Source organism: Triturus cristatus, chromosome 12, assembly GCF_964204655.1.
Source record: "Triturus cristatus chromosome 12, aTriCri1.1, whole genome shotgun sequence".
Classification (NCBI taxonomy): domain Eukaryota; kingdom Metazoa; phylum Chordata; class Amphibia; order Caudata; family Salamandridae; genus Triturus; species Triturus cristatus.
In genome coordinates, this window is record NC_140595.1 from 728,994,785 (window position 1) to 729,008,111 (window position 13,327).

Sequence of the window (13,327 nt, forward strand, 5' to 3'; positions counted from 1 at the left end):
ACCAATATTTACATCTAGGGCGCACCTGTACCTGTGTAATCCTGAGATGGACTTTTGTGCTATCTCACTGGAGCTGTCACTGGTATTAGAATGATTAAACCCCGTGGCAGGTGACAAACATTTTTGTGAAACTTAAAGACAAGAGTTGTTGTTTCTAAGATTTATATAAAAAATAATAGGCAGTTCACATTGGACATGCCATGGGAAATCTTTAAAAGCAACGCATAAAGGTCATAAGTACAAAGAACTCAGGACAATTCTAAGTGAAATTCTGCATAGATTCGCCTTCTAAAGGTGGGGAAAAGGTGTCTCTCTCACATAGAAATCTACATGTCCTTTTATGAGACTTTAGACCGACATTCATACGTTCTATATGGGTACACTATTCTCAGGAAATGCACCAATAGGGAATGAGCAATAAGAAACAATTTACTACAAAATACATTTGAAGAGTCTCCCATCGTAGTACAGATGTTTGTTATATTGTATGTCTCGCTCTTATTTCCAGAATGTGGAACTCCATTCTAAGAAGAAATTCCATGACACTGGAATTGAGTCCGTTATCATGCAGAACCTCTCCCGGGCTGTTCGCTTGCGCTTTGCCTCTTCATTAAAACTTACCTTACAATTTACCTGTTGTGGAAGGTGACATTATTTCACTGACTACGAGTGATCCTCTATGAACCTGCAGTTTTCACTGCCCAGGTAAAAGAACTTGGTCATCCTGGGCTCTGTGGACCCCACCAATGTCGTTGTTAGACCTGCATTGTTCATGTACACAGCGCGTCCACATACCGAAGTGAGAGCTGACTGTTGCTCCGCTGATATGAGTCTATTTTTAACTTTATTTTGAAATAAACTGGTGTTGATGCACCCGTGAGCCTTTGCGTGAGGAAGAGCACAAACGGGCTCTTCCTTGCACAAAGGCTCGCCTCTACCTGGTGTGGAAAGCAACATTATTTCAATGTTCTTAGAGTTAGTTCGGCAATCCAATTGATAAATTGTGTGACAAAAGCCTGGTACAGCTCAAACGTCCTTCGTTAGGTACAGCTGTAAAGGTCTCTGGGAACATTTGTCAGTTTATTAGCATGAGTTTTGAAATTTTGGGTGTGGAACACAAAGAACAACAACAGTTACCACGTCATATTGATGATGTTAATACAAGATGGAGGACATTGTTAACACAACTTTGGTTACCGTAAACCTCAATTGGTGATGTGCTTCAACTTGTAACGGAATCCGCTCTCACAACTCCGACCCACTTGTAATTGCAACCTCTGTACAAGCAACTAAAAAAATTAATCTCTTCCTACCATGAACTCACTCATGACTCAGTTTAAAAAAGTTTATGAGTTAACTTGTGTATCTGTCTTTGAAGTAGAAAAACTCTTTGAAAAACTCGACTTGGCCAGAACTGCTGGGACCACTAAATACAAACTTGCAAGAGCAGCCTGAAGGCGAGTTAAGCCTTCAGAATAAACCACCTTCAAGAGAGTGAATTATGGCTTTGTGTTAGGTGGCAAGATGTATGTAATTTCATCTTGTTTTATAAGCACCTGGTATCACAGTAGGCCAGACCTGTAAATTGTTTTCTCCTTCCTCTATTGCTCCAGTTTACAGTCTTCCAGAATTCACAATTTAGACTTCAAGTGAGTGGTGACGCTCTGTGTTCTGTGCGGTATGGTATACGCGCTCGTAGAGAACCTCCCACTTCCCACTTCCTGTGCAGCACCTCCGGTCAGCTGATCACTTCGTACAGACGCTGCAATCGGCAGAGGCCGAGGCAGAGGCAGCCGAGTTCTGAGACCTGAGACCCCCGAGACCTTACGTAAATTGCAGCCCGGCAAAAAAAAACCTGCAAACTACACGAACGGACGCGCTGTGGACCGCGAGCCCGGTAAAAACGGGAAGAGCGGGAGGCATGAGCTGCGACCTTGACTACGAGCAGCAGTTGGGGCAGCAATCCCCCGGTTGCGACGTGGCCGCTAAAAAACCTAGCCAGACAAGGGGAAGTAGAGAGCTGCCTCTCGAGAGGCTCCGGACGGCTCCGGACGGCTAAACAAAGCAAAGCTAAACAAAGCATAGAAGGGGAAATGCTGCGCCCTATGGAAATTTAATCCAGTAGTAAAGTTCTAGCGTTGAAGTCCAGCGAGCAGGAGAAATTGGACTGGAAGCAGACTGAAGAAGTAAGCTGATAAAAATTGAGAAGTGGTGGAAGTGGTCGAGGTAGAGCGCGGGCCCACAGACCAGAGGTAAGTGGAAAAGATAGTACGTCCCCATTCTTTTTAAAATATATCAAGGGGAAACTAAAGTATACAGGGATCCAAGAGCCCTTGTGCTCCCGAAGTCTAGATCATTAAAGGAAGCAAAGGGAAAGTCATCAAATAAAATTGTACATATCCAGGAGGAAAGGCGCCAAGAAAAGCAGAAGAAATGGCCCTAGGGAGAGCTAAAACGGGGAGAATCCCAAAAATTCTTAAGAAAATAGGAGATAAAAGCCTTGGGAGGGATGATATAACTGTTTTACCAAAAGGTTTGAACGATACAAATGGTGATATGGTTACACCCCCCGGGAGTAAAACACCAGCGACGGGGCCTACCTCCTCTCTGAGCGCAAGCCCGCAGAAAACATTGACAACTTTGAAATCGGCAAGCACGAAAGGCGGGTCGGCAGTCTCAAAATCTATTAAGGACTTTATCGGCAAACATTTTCCGAAGGAGAGATCAGATAAAGAAATGAGAGTGATAGACACCACTAATTGTGGAGGACGATGCCGTACTATTCGTGGAGAACTTGAATCAGACTAATTTTAGTATCGCGGAGATCCCGATGGAACCACGTTTGTCTTCCTCGCCACGGCTATTCCAGTCGCTACCTACGCAGAACAGAGATGTAGAGGTGGAGGAGGAAGAAAGAACAAACAGAGTAAATCCTCATGTGATGAAGACTCTGCCCAGAGGATATCAAGTATGATTGGGAGAGTAAGACTGGAATTCTCCAATGATACCCATGTGGATTTATCAGGTCCATAGCCTGGAGGTGACAGGCTCCTCCAGTTTATCCATGCTTGAGGTAATGCTGACGCTGCAGAAAACCTTACAGGGAATTCTTGAGGTATCAGCTGTAAACAATGAAATTCTAAAAACGCAAAGCAATCAATTTAGGATTATAATTGGGGAGCTGACACAGATCAAAAATCTAATGGCATCTTTAGTAAGAGCTGTAGAAGTACAGGAGGAAATAATTGTGGATAAGGGGATAGATGTGGGAGAAGTGAGTGGTCCTAAGGAGGCAGAACCATCGGTATATATATCTCGTTGTCCCATGATTATAAAGAGACTTGGGGAAAGGTGGGGTATAAAACAAAATATCCGGGGGCGAAGAAGGGGAAAAAAGGCCCCACCTAGAAACCCATCCACAAAGTATCAGGAGAAAGGGAAGGGGGTAAGTTTAGAGCAAGGGCCAAGGAAAAGGGATAAGGTAGTAAGGCAAGGAATAAAAAAGCTAACTTGTGAAGAAACAGGAGCGGTAGACCTGAGAGTAAACTAGGGAAAAATATGGCAATGAGCTCTAGGGGGGCTTGGTGGAAATACCCAGGTGAAAAGGAGGTCGTAGTTCAAGAATGGGGGATGGAGCCGTCTGTAGCTGCAGGGCCCAGTAACCCAGTCCCAGGGATGAGGTGCAGGAATAGAGGTAAAGAAGAAGTAACCTATCAAAGAAGGGAAGAAACGTTAGAAGAAAGATCATTAGATATGCGGCGAGATAGGCCCGTAGATACATGGCTATTTTTAGAACCAACAGGATATAAAAACGGAGGGAAAAGAGCCAAGAAATTAAACCCCTAAATCGTGCTCAACTCCTCTCCTCATTCGCAAAATGTCCTAGTTTAAGATACGTAAGTACAGAAGACCTAAAAGAAGTGGGGTTCCTGATGAACACTAAAGGACAAGAAATAACAAAGGTTTTACTCCACTCAGCATTAATAAAAGTAGCACTGGAAAAGGCAGAAGCCGAGATGCAAAGGGAAGGAATTAGGATATTAAAAAGAGAGGATGTGCTGAGAGAGAAACCTTTTCTTAGGAATCATGCAGGGTTGGGAAAAAGGCAAATAAAAATGATCAGTTCAGGACGGGATATGAAAGAAGCCCTCGAAATTACGATAACCCCTAAAAACTTAGGGTGCGTTGAGGTAGATGCCCGGGTAGGGAATAGACTTGGAGAAATTACATCTACGGACGATGAAGAAGAAGATGGGGATTAAGGTTGATTAGGAACAAGGGTTGTTGCACAGCCTAGCCATACTGTGTTGGAATGTAAATGGATATAAAAGAATATGTGATCATGAAAACTTCGAAGATATTCTAAGGAAGACCGATATTGCCTGTTTACAGGAGACTTGGCTGAGCGACAAAACCCTTGCTATGGAAAGCTTTACATATCATGTAAAGCTTGGAAGAAAGAATAGATTTGGGAGACCATAAGGGGGCCAGATAACATTGGTTTCAACAAGGATAGCGACAAGTATAGAATCACTTGAACTTAAGTGTAACTGGGCTTGCGGCAGCAGTGTTGATATTGAATAATAATGTAGATGGGGAAGGTTTATGCATTGTAAATGTGTATATATGTAAAGGCAGAACAAAAGAGAATAAAGCAGATTTGGAACGATTAAAAAAAGGACTTGGAGATGTTACAAGATACATATCCAAGAGATGTGTTATTGTTACTGGGTGACTTTAATCACAGACTAGACCCCCAAAAAACTGACTCTTGGCAGAGGGAGTTGCTAAGAGTATATAACATGGAGTTTGCGAAGTTCCCTAGGTGCGGTAGCTCAAACCAAGACGTGGAGCTAGGTAAACTGCTGGGGGCTAAGGGCCTGTTCTGCGTAAATGGAAGAAAGGAATCGGATCGGCCTGCAAAGCGCACTTTTAAAATAGGGCAGCAAAAGTGCCCCATAGATTATGCATTTATTCAGGCATGGAGTTTTCATTTAATCAAACACTTTGAAGTAGGTAGGGCAGATGGTAGTGACCATTACCCACTGTTGATAGAATTACAAGTAAACAGGGGTCCGCAGAGGCAAAAAGTGTTACAAGTAGACGTGGAATACCCGAAGCGTTTGACAACTACGATTAGTGATGACCATATAAGGAAATTGAGTGCACTTCAATTAACAGTGGAAATAGAAAATCGACCAGCAGGAGAGGATTTATCCTGGTATGAGGATATGATAAGGCAACTAGTAAATTGCCTCAGGATTAATATTAAACGGGGTAACTATGGGCCACAAAACGGACCAAAAGTACCTTCAAATAAACCATGGTTTGATGACGATTGCCGAAAAGTAAAAGCCGCTATTAGGCGGAAAGAAAGATGCCTAAGAGATATTTATAATGATGCATTATTGCATGAACTTAAGAAATTAAGGATGAAATATAAGGCAACCATCAGCGAAAAAAAAAGATCCTATAAAGATAGATGCTGGATGAACTTACTGGAGGCAATTGAAGATAAAAATGTCATAGGCTTCTGGAAAATGATACAAGAATGTATGGGGAAAGTTGTAGGGATCTTGCAGTGTTCGGTTCTGGAAGATAATTGGGAAAGTCAGCTTGAAGAAATCTATGGCAAATGGCCAAGGAAGGATGAAATAGTATCAAATAATTGGCCAGGGGTCAGGGAAAATGTGAAGGAGCACTTCTCCACAGATCATATTAAGAGTATTATATCAAATTTAAAATTAACACGAGCAGCAGGTCCTGACAATCTACCAGCAGTTGTTATAAAAACTAATCCAGAGTGGTGGGCCGAGTTCTTTTCGAAGATGTTTCAGAGGATACTAATTACAGGAATCCTGCCAGATAGCTGGAAAGGGGCGATTATTAGGCCAATACACAAAAAAGGCGATGTAAATGATCCAAAAAATGATCGCTTGATAAACCTCCTGGATATAGGTGAAAAAGTATTCTCTAAAGTAATCCTAGGTATGCATAAGGATAGGGCATATGATAACCAGATAGTACCCCCAGAACAGGGAGGATTTAGAGAAGGACATTCTACGGTGGACCACTGTTTTGCTCTCTGGGCCATAGCGCGAAAGTCAATAGAACAGAGGGGTAATTTATTCTGCTGCTTTGTGGACTTCCGCGCGGCTTTCGATCTTGTGAGCAGAGAGCAGTTGTGGACAACCCTGACAGGGTATAAAATACAGGATGATCTTTTGGCCTTGATCCAGGCCTTACATACTGAAAATTGGGCCCAGATAATTTTGGATAAGGAGGGAGGATTGTCAGGGAGGATCCAAATTGGAAATGGATTGAGGCAGGGGTGTGTACTTGCCCCCTTACTTTTTTCCCTGTTCATAGCAGATTTACCTCAAAAATTAAGAGAGGTTAGAGAAGCTAGCCCAAAACTAGGAGGGAACCACGTACCCTGTTTACTATATGAAGATGAACTGGTGATTATGGACCAGACGGAGATAGGTCTCCAGAGAAAATTAAATAGGTTTAAAGACTACTGTGTGAATAAAAAATTAGTAGTGAATATGGAGAAGACAAAAATGTTATGCTTCGGGAGGAATAAAAAAAGTTTTTATGGAATCTTGGTATAGAACGCCTAGAGAGAGTAATGGAGTATAGGTACCTAGGAATGTGGTTTACGAGTAATTTAAAATGGAATACTCATCTGTAAGCGCTAAAAATGAGGGCAGCGGCCTCTGTGAAGGGCCTAAAAAGATTTAACAGCGTATATGGAGAGATGTCGGATAGGCCGGTTATAAAGGCCTATCTAGCAATGGTCCCGCCACAATTACTATACGGGATAGAAGTACTTTATCTAAGCGGAAAATCCAGCTGGGACAAAGAAGAGGGAAATATCCTAAAAAGCTTGTTCTCGCTGCCAAAATCATCTATGGTACAAGCAGCAAGACTAGAGCTGGGAATTACCTCTTGGGCCATAACAGCCTGTATGGCACTAATACGCTTCTGGCAGCGCTTAGGGGCAGAGGAGTCTCATAAAGTATCCCAGTGGTGTAAAGCGGAAATTGCCACGAGTGAGCTGTCCTGGGCAAAAGTGGCAAAAACTGTAATAAAGGAAGCGTATGGAGTATTAGGTTTAAGGCTTGACCCGCAGCTAGGCTATCCCCGAATAGACAAGAAAGAACTCAAGGATAAACATTACCTGTATATAGATTGGTTACCAAGTCACTATTTACGACGTGAGGTGCTAAAAGTGCGAATGGGGATAAATCCCTGTTATATGAATAATGGGGTGAAAAATCTCATGATAGATTATAGCGGGAAATGCACTTGCACTTTGGGGACCCCCTGTGGTATTGTACATATTTTATTTGATTGTATGAAATTTTTAGATATACGAAAGGATATTCTATGTCCAATATTTATAAAATACAGAATAATGAGTAGGAAGCAAGCTGTTGAACTTTTAATGGAAATGAGGAACTTAAACATAGCTTGCGCCTTGGGGAAATTTATGTGTAAGGTCAAAGTGATTCTTAAGGGCACAGAGTAACCTTTGTATGTGTATGGTAACGTTGTTAAGAGATGGCGCAACTAAGAGATAACAGTACTGTATTTGATCTATCGGAAATATTGGATGAAAAGGTATAAACGTAGGAATTACCCGGTTTTATTAATTTTAGAATATTTTGTAATTTTTTAAAAAAAAGGATATGAAATAATTTAGGCGGGTTGAACATGCGTCATATTTTATATATGTATTTTAACAGATGGAATAAGATGTAATGTATATACTTTTATGGTTGTAACAAACTAAATAAAGTTAAATTGACTGACTGACTTACTGACTTCAAGTACCTCGATAATCTTTGTGTGAATGTCCCCCATTCCCTTCAAAAAGTGGTTATTTCAAGTCTCTAGTGTGTGCTTAAATGCACTTTCCTACCCTTGGATGCACGGTTATAGGGTCAACGGCCAATACAAAAGTGACTATACTAGAGCGCCATACTAGGGCTTTGTAGAGTTACCAGATGAATTGGAGCTGAATTAGGGTTGCTTTGCAGATGAAAAAAAGCCAAAGCCTAGTACAGTATCTTTTGGAGTGCCGTCAAATTGAGCTATGTAATCACCCTGATGGTAATTGCATAAAAGTTACTGTGTTGCCTGGGCCCCTGGCAGTGCACTTCAAAGCAGCGTCTCTATTAAGGTAGCCTGTGAGTGGCGCATGCCAGCAGGGCCCTCCTGGTTCTCCAGTAGAGATATGCCCACCCAAGGCTCCTCTGCTGGGCAACTTGCTTTCAAGCACTGTCAAGAGCCAGACAATGCAATATATTGAAACCAATTTCCATTAAGAGAACTACATTGCCTGACCGGGACAGTGCTGCTCTTTATTCCTCATCCTTCAGTGGAGAACAAGGACTACTTGAGCTGCCTTTTTTTTTCTTTTTTAGTCAAGTGCAGTCTGATGTGGGTTGTTTCATCTGCTTACTGCGAATCAACAAACAATCCACCAACTGTTAGTTCCTACCAGCCAAAACTCAGGTAAAGGTGGTCTCACTAAGCCTCCTTGACTTTCAGGGTAGACATAATTGCGCACTCAAGGCCTAGCTTAAAGGATGTGTTGTAGGGTGAGTTTAGCTGTAGTACAACAATGTTAATACTGTTGCAATAAAGATATGAATGTCCGGCCAGAGCTATGAGTACACAACACTTTAATAATGTCTTGAAATGTACAGATATTTTGGCAGAGCAAATGGGATCTTGAGAGCCAGGAAGCATACAACTACAATACATTTGTAAAAGGAACAGAACATAGTAGCAAAATGTGGGCCCTTGACAATGGGCACTGTGCACAGTTTGCGATCATCTGTTGGCCATGGACATAGTAACAATCCTGAAAGTAAATACACAGTACACAACAATGCACTTGCAAGGAAGCTTAAAGGGTAGAGTAATGTGCACAAACATATACTTATTGTGACCGCAACACTATAATGATGTGGATTGTAATCCTCACACAGAATTTCAGAACCTTTCTAATGAGTCCATAACTGTGTGTCTTGGCCCTAATGTGTGTAAACACGCAAAACAAGTCAAAAGAAAAGCAAACACAAAGATAATCAACAATTAGGGGTGCCTTGCCACCACAAAGGATAGCAACAATGGGGCATATGCATCAACATTAGCATTTGCGATTCCTTATTAGCGAAAAATAAGGATTCGCTAATAAGGAATAGCAAAAGGCTATGCATGTAGGAATCGCTATTCAAATAGCGATTCCTTAACTTTCCTTAATTGCTACTAGCAAATAGCGAGTAGCAATTAAGGAATGCCGTCCCAATCATTCCTATGGGCCTCCAGGCCCATAGGAATGAATCGGAGATTGCATGAGCAAATAGCGAGTACCAGTAGGTTCTCGCAAATTGCTCATGCAATTTCAAGGGTGCAAGGGTGTCAAAATGACACCCTATAGCACCCCTGAAAATGATATGTGCACATATGTTGCACACACACATGCTCTAAGGGGATGTGTGTGCGCAACATGAAACTTTGAAAAATGCACAAAAGTGTATTTTTCAAAGTTTTTGCAAATTACCATGCAGTTCATCTTCATGGTAATTTGCTCCCCCTATTAGCGAAATCGCTATTTTTTTAACTTTGATGCATTGCATTTAAGGAATCTCACTTTGGGATTCCTTAAATGCAATCACTATTTAAGGAATCGGTATTTAAGGAATCCCTATTTAAAGAATCGCTATTTAAGGATTCCTTAAATAGCGATTTTTGCTTTTGGGTTGATGCATTGGGATTGGGTATTTTTAACTTAATACCGGGAGCTATTAGCGAATCGGTATTTTACCGACTGGATTTTGGGTTGATGCATGAGGCTGCAAGTCTCAAACTATGCTTTCGTAACATGTGTAGCTGTAAGTACACATTCTGTGCATACTCCTGCCATCTAGCATTGGACTTGGATGTGTGCATGCTATTTTTCTTCAAAGAAGTCTTTTTGAGTCATTGGGTACTGTGACTCCATCTATTGCTGGTAGTGCACATGGGCCCCGGCTCCATTGTTAGATAGTTTTTCTGTTCTATACCATCGGGTTCAGATGTGTCCATTCAAACTCCAGTTCGGTTCTACTTGTGTTCCCCCTGGGGCTGCTCGCACGTTTTGTTTCTCATAAAATGTACTCCCTTTGACTCGGTCGAACACTTTTGAAGCTCTGTACGTGTCAGGCCCCCTCACACCTTTCGACTTCATCGCCAATCCATGAGAATGTTCTCATGATGGAAAGGATTCTTTTCCACTTTTGCCCCAAGTTTCACTCCAAGTTCCTAAGGACAGACCCCCATATAGTCTGTAAACTCTGTTTGTCTTCTCCCCATTGAATGGACTCCTGCACAGCCTGTCTCCCGTTCTGTGATGAAAAGACCCTTTGGTACCGTCGAGCCCATTGCATCGCCTCAGCCTCCATGGCAACAGCTGGAGGGTACCCCCGACCTATTCGGGGACGGAGAAACCAAGGGTGAACAACAGCAGGAGACCTCCGGAGGCATGGTAGAGGAGCTTTCTTTGCCTGAGAGTTCCAGTTCAGAAGTGGAGGGCGAATAGAGCTCCCCGCCGGCGTAACAACAATCCAAAGTGGTTGCAGTGAGTACTACCACTCAACAGATGGTGCCTCCCCATCATTTACCTCCTCTGGGCACTGAAGCCTCGACCTCCCAAAGCGCTCATGAGGCCTCTGGGTCACCACTGCCACATGCCTTGGTCAGCACCAAGTGGAGGGTTTGGACTTGTCGTAGGCAATACTTCGTTGCCAAAGTCTGCATCCAAATATCGCCCATCTAACTCAGCAGGTGCTTCGTCTCCAGCCCCGAAAACTGACTCCAGACCTGTTTTGGAGCAGAGGACTTTGGGCTTGAAAGCAAGTTTGGCACTGAATGGGCCCCCGAAAGCCGTCCACTCTGAAGAGGGCGCTAACAAATGCCTGCCTCTTTCGCTACCTCAAGGACTTTAAACAGCTAATGTTTCTGCGCCTCCATGACCAATTTGACACCAGCCGGCATTGCATCCACATTCAACCTGGCACTGGCCGGATCCAGCCCAAGCCTCAGGAGAAGCCCAAAGATCGTGTTTCTCATTTTTGAAGAGGCAGTAAACCCATCTTTGGAGCTCAAAGTGGGTAGGAATGCACTGCTTGAATGTAACAGCACCATTGCCCATAGCATCTTTGTAGTTGTAGTGCAGACTTTTCACCAAAAGTTCATTTAATTTTTCAGATAATGCCGTCTTTCGAAACCGCATCTCTACATATCAGTGTTTCGGGATTCCTCCCTCATCAGAGAATATTTACGGGTTGCTGGACATGCTGCCAATTTTCTCAGGTATAATCCCACTCATAGCGTGCAGGCATTCCAAAGCTCGTCAGCTTGGGGGCGACTCACGAGAGCCTTTTAACAGTGAAGTGGGTAGGAACGCACTGCTTGCATGTAACAGCACCATTACCCCATAGCATCTTGGTAGTTGTAGTTCAGCTTTTCACACAAAGTTCATATAATTTTTCCGCTAATTCTGTCTTTCGAAACCGTATCTCTAGACACCAGTGTTTCAGGATTCCTCCCTCATCAGTAGAGAATATTTACTGGTTGCTGGACATGCTGCCAATTTTCTCAGTTATAATCCCACTCCTATACGAGCTTTGTAATGCCTGCACCCTATGAGTGGGATAATACCTGAGAAAATCTGCAGCAAATTCTGCATCTGGCTCCCTGCATCGATCATCTCCCCCATACATGACTCGTAATCTGTGAGGGGTCAAGTAGGCCATTAATAAGTAATTACATTGGATGAGCTTAAATTTGGTGTTTCTAGACACCCGCTTCAGACTCCCCAGAACCCGGCTCCATTACTTTTCCAGTACGTCTCTCCCTATAATTGCTTCCCACTTTCCTCATATCCGATCTGAGGTATTGTGGTCATCTCTACCTGTGCTCTGTAGAGCCAGTTCACTAGATGTCGAGATGCCTCTAGTGTGACCAGTGCCTGGAGGACCGCATGAGTCTTCAGCTCTTGCCATCCACCCCGCCATAGATCCCCAAACATTCTTGCCACAGCATGGTATGTTAGGACCTGGCCCTGGGGTAGGTCATAGTGGGATAAGAAATCATCCAGCGGGATGAGGTCCCATTGTTGAAAGCAGTCACTCACCCTGATAACATCGGCTGATGTCCATTCCGACAACAGTCTCCTTGTGAATGGGGAGAGGGTGTTGCCATGTTGAAGCCCTACTAGGGGCAAATCCGATTCATATAGGGGAGTTCCAGCCTTGTATCGAAGGCAACCCCTCCAGCATTTCAATGCTGTTTGTAGCAGCACTCCAAGCTTTGGAACGTCGACTTCGAATTGCCTTATTGAAGGTCTTCCAAAGTAGGAGACACCTGTATACCCAGATGTTTAAAGAACTGGGGAGACCAGCAAGTCCCCCAGGTAGGCCGGCCGGGCACTGACGACCGCGTTACAACTGGAAGATGATTTGTTTATTTTGAGGCCCACCAAAACTGAATAGGTAATATTCCTATACTTGACATTTGCAAAGCAGCTACCTTGTCTGCATCCCACAAAACTTTCCGGTGTAGATGTTTTAGCATGCAAACAAGCCAATGTTGGTCAGGCTGTCCTTCACACACTTTTCGAAGTTTCTTCTACATCCTCAGGTTAGCCACCACTTCATGAGGACTACTTTACAGTCTGTGCCCTGCAGGTGTATCTACAGCTACACATGCCTTGAACGGAAAATGTTACTTACCCTGTAAGCATCTGTTTGTGGTGTGTAGTACTGTAGATTTACATGTGCCCACCCTCTTCCCCAAATGTCTTTCAGTGCTGCAGATGTTTTCTCTTAAACTTTAATCTATAATCTTTCCTACACATGGTCATCTTTCTGTATCTCTATGCTTCATCTACGTCATCACCCTGTGTGAGGAAAAAACAATCTAACAATAGGGCCAATGCCCATGTGTATCATCCGCAAAAGATGGAGTCACAGTGCCTTGTGACTCAAAAAGTCTTCTTCGAAGAAAAGCACCTTCCACACGTCAGAGCCCAACACTAGATGGCAGGAGTATACACAGCATGTGACTCTATAGCACTACATGCCACAAAGTAACATTTTCCTTACCACCTGGGTTTGTGGTTATTAGTGGTGTTCTAGTGAAGAAGGGATATATTGCAACCTGAGGGCCAAAGAGGCTGTGGGTCAGCAGCTCTTCATGTAGCGTGGGCCATCTTCAGTGATGAAGGGTGCAGATTTTAGTCTGGTTTCCTATAATGGGTGGAGGTCCACTG

The 13,327-nt window shown here is 43.3% G+C and overlaps 2 protein-coding genes across 2 annotated transcripts in view; both read left to right on the top strand.

Annotated features, from left to right (window-relative positions):
- Positions 1-13,327, top strand: part of LOC146782609 (uncharacterized) — a 114,206-nt gene that overhangs the window by 96,620 nt on the left and 4,259 nt on the right. The window lies entirely within an intron of this gene.
- The window catches only part of LOC146782610 (uncharacterized), a 123,265-nt gene that overhangs the window by 31,298 nt on the left and 78,640 nt on the right, over positions 1-13,327 (top strand). The window lies entirely within an intron of this gene.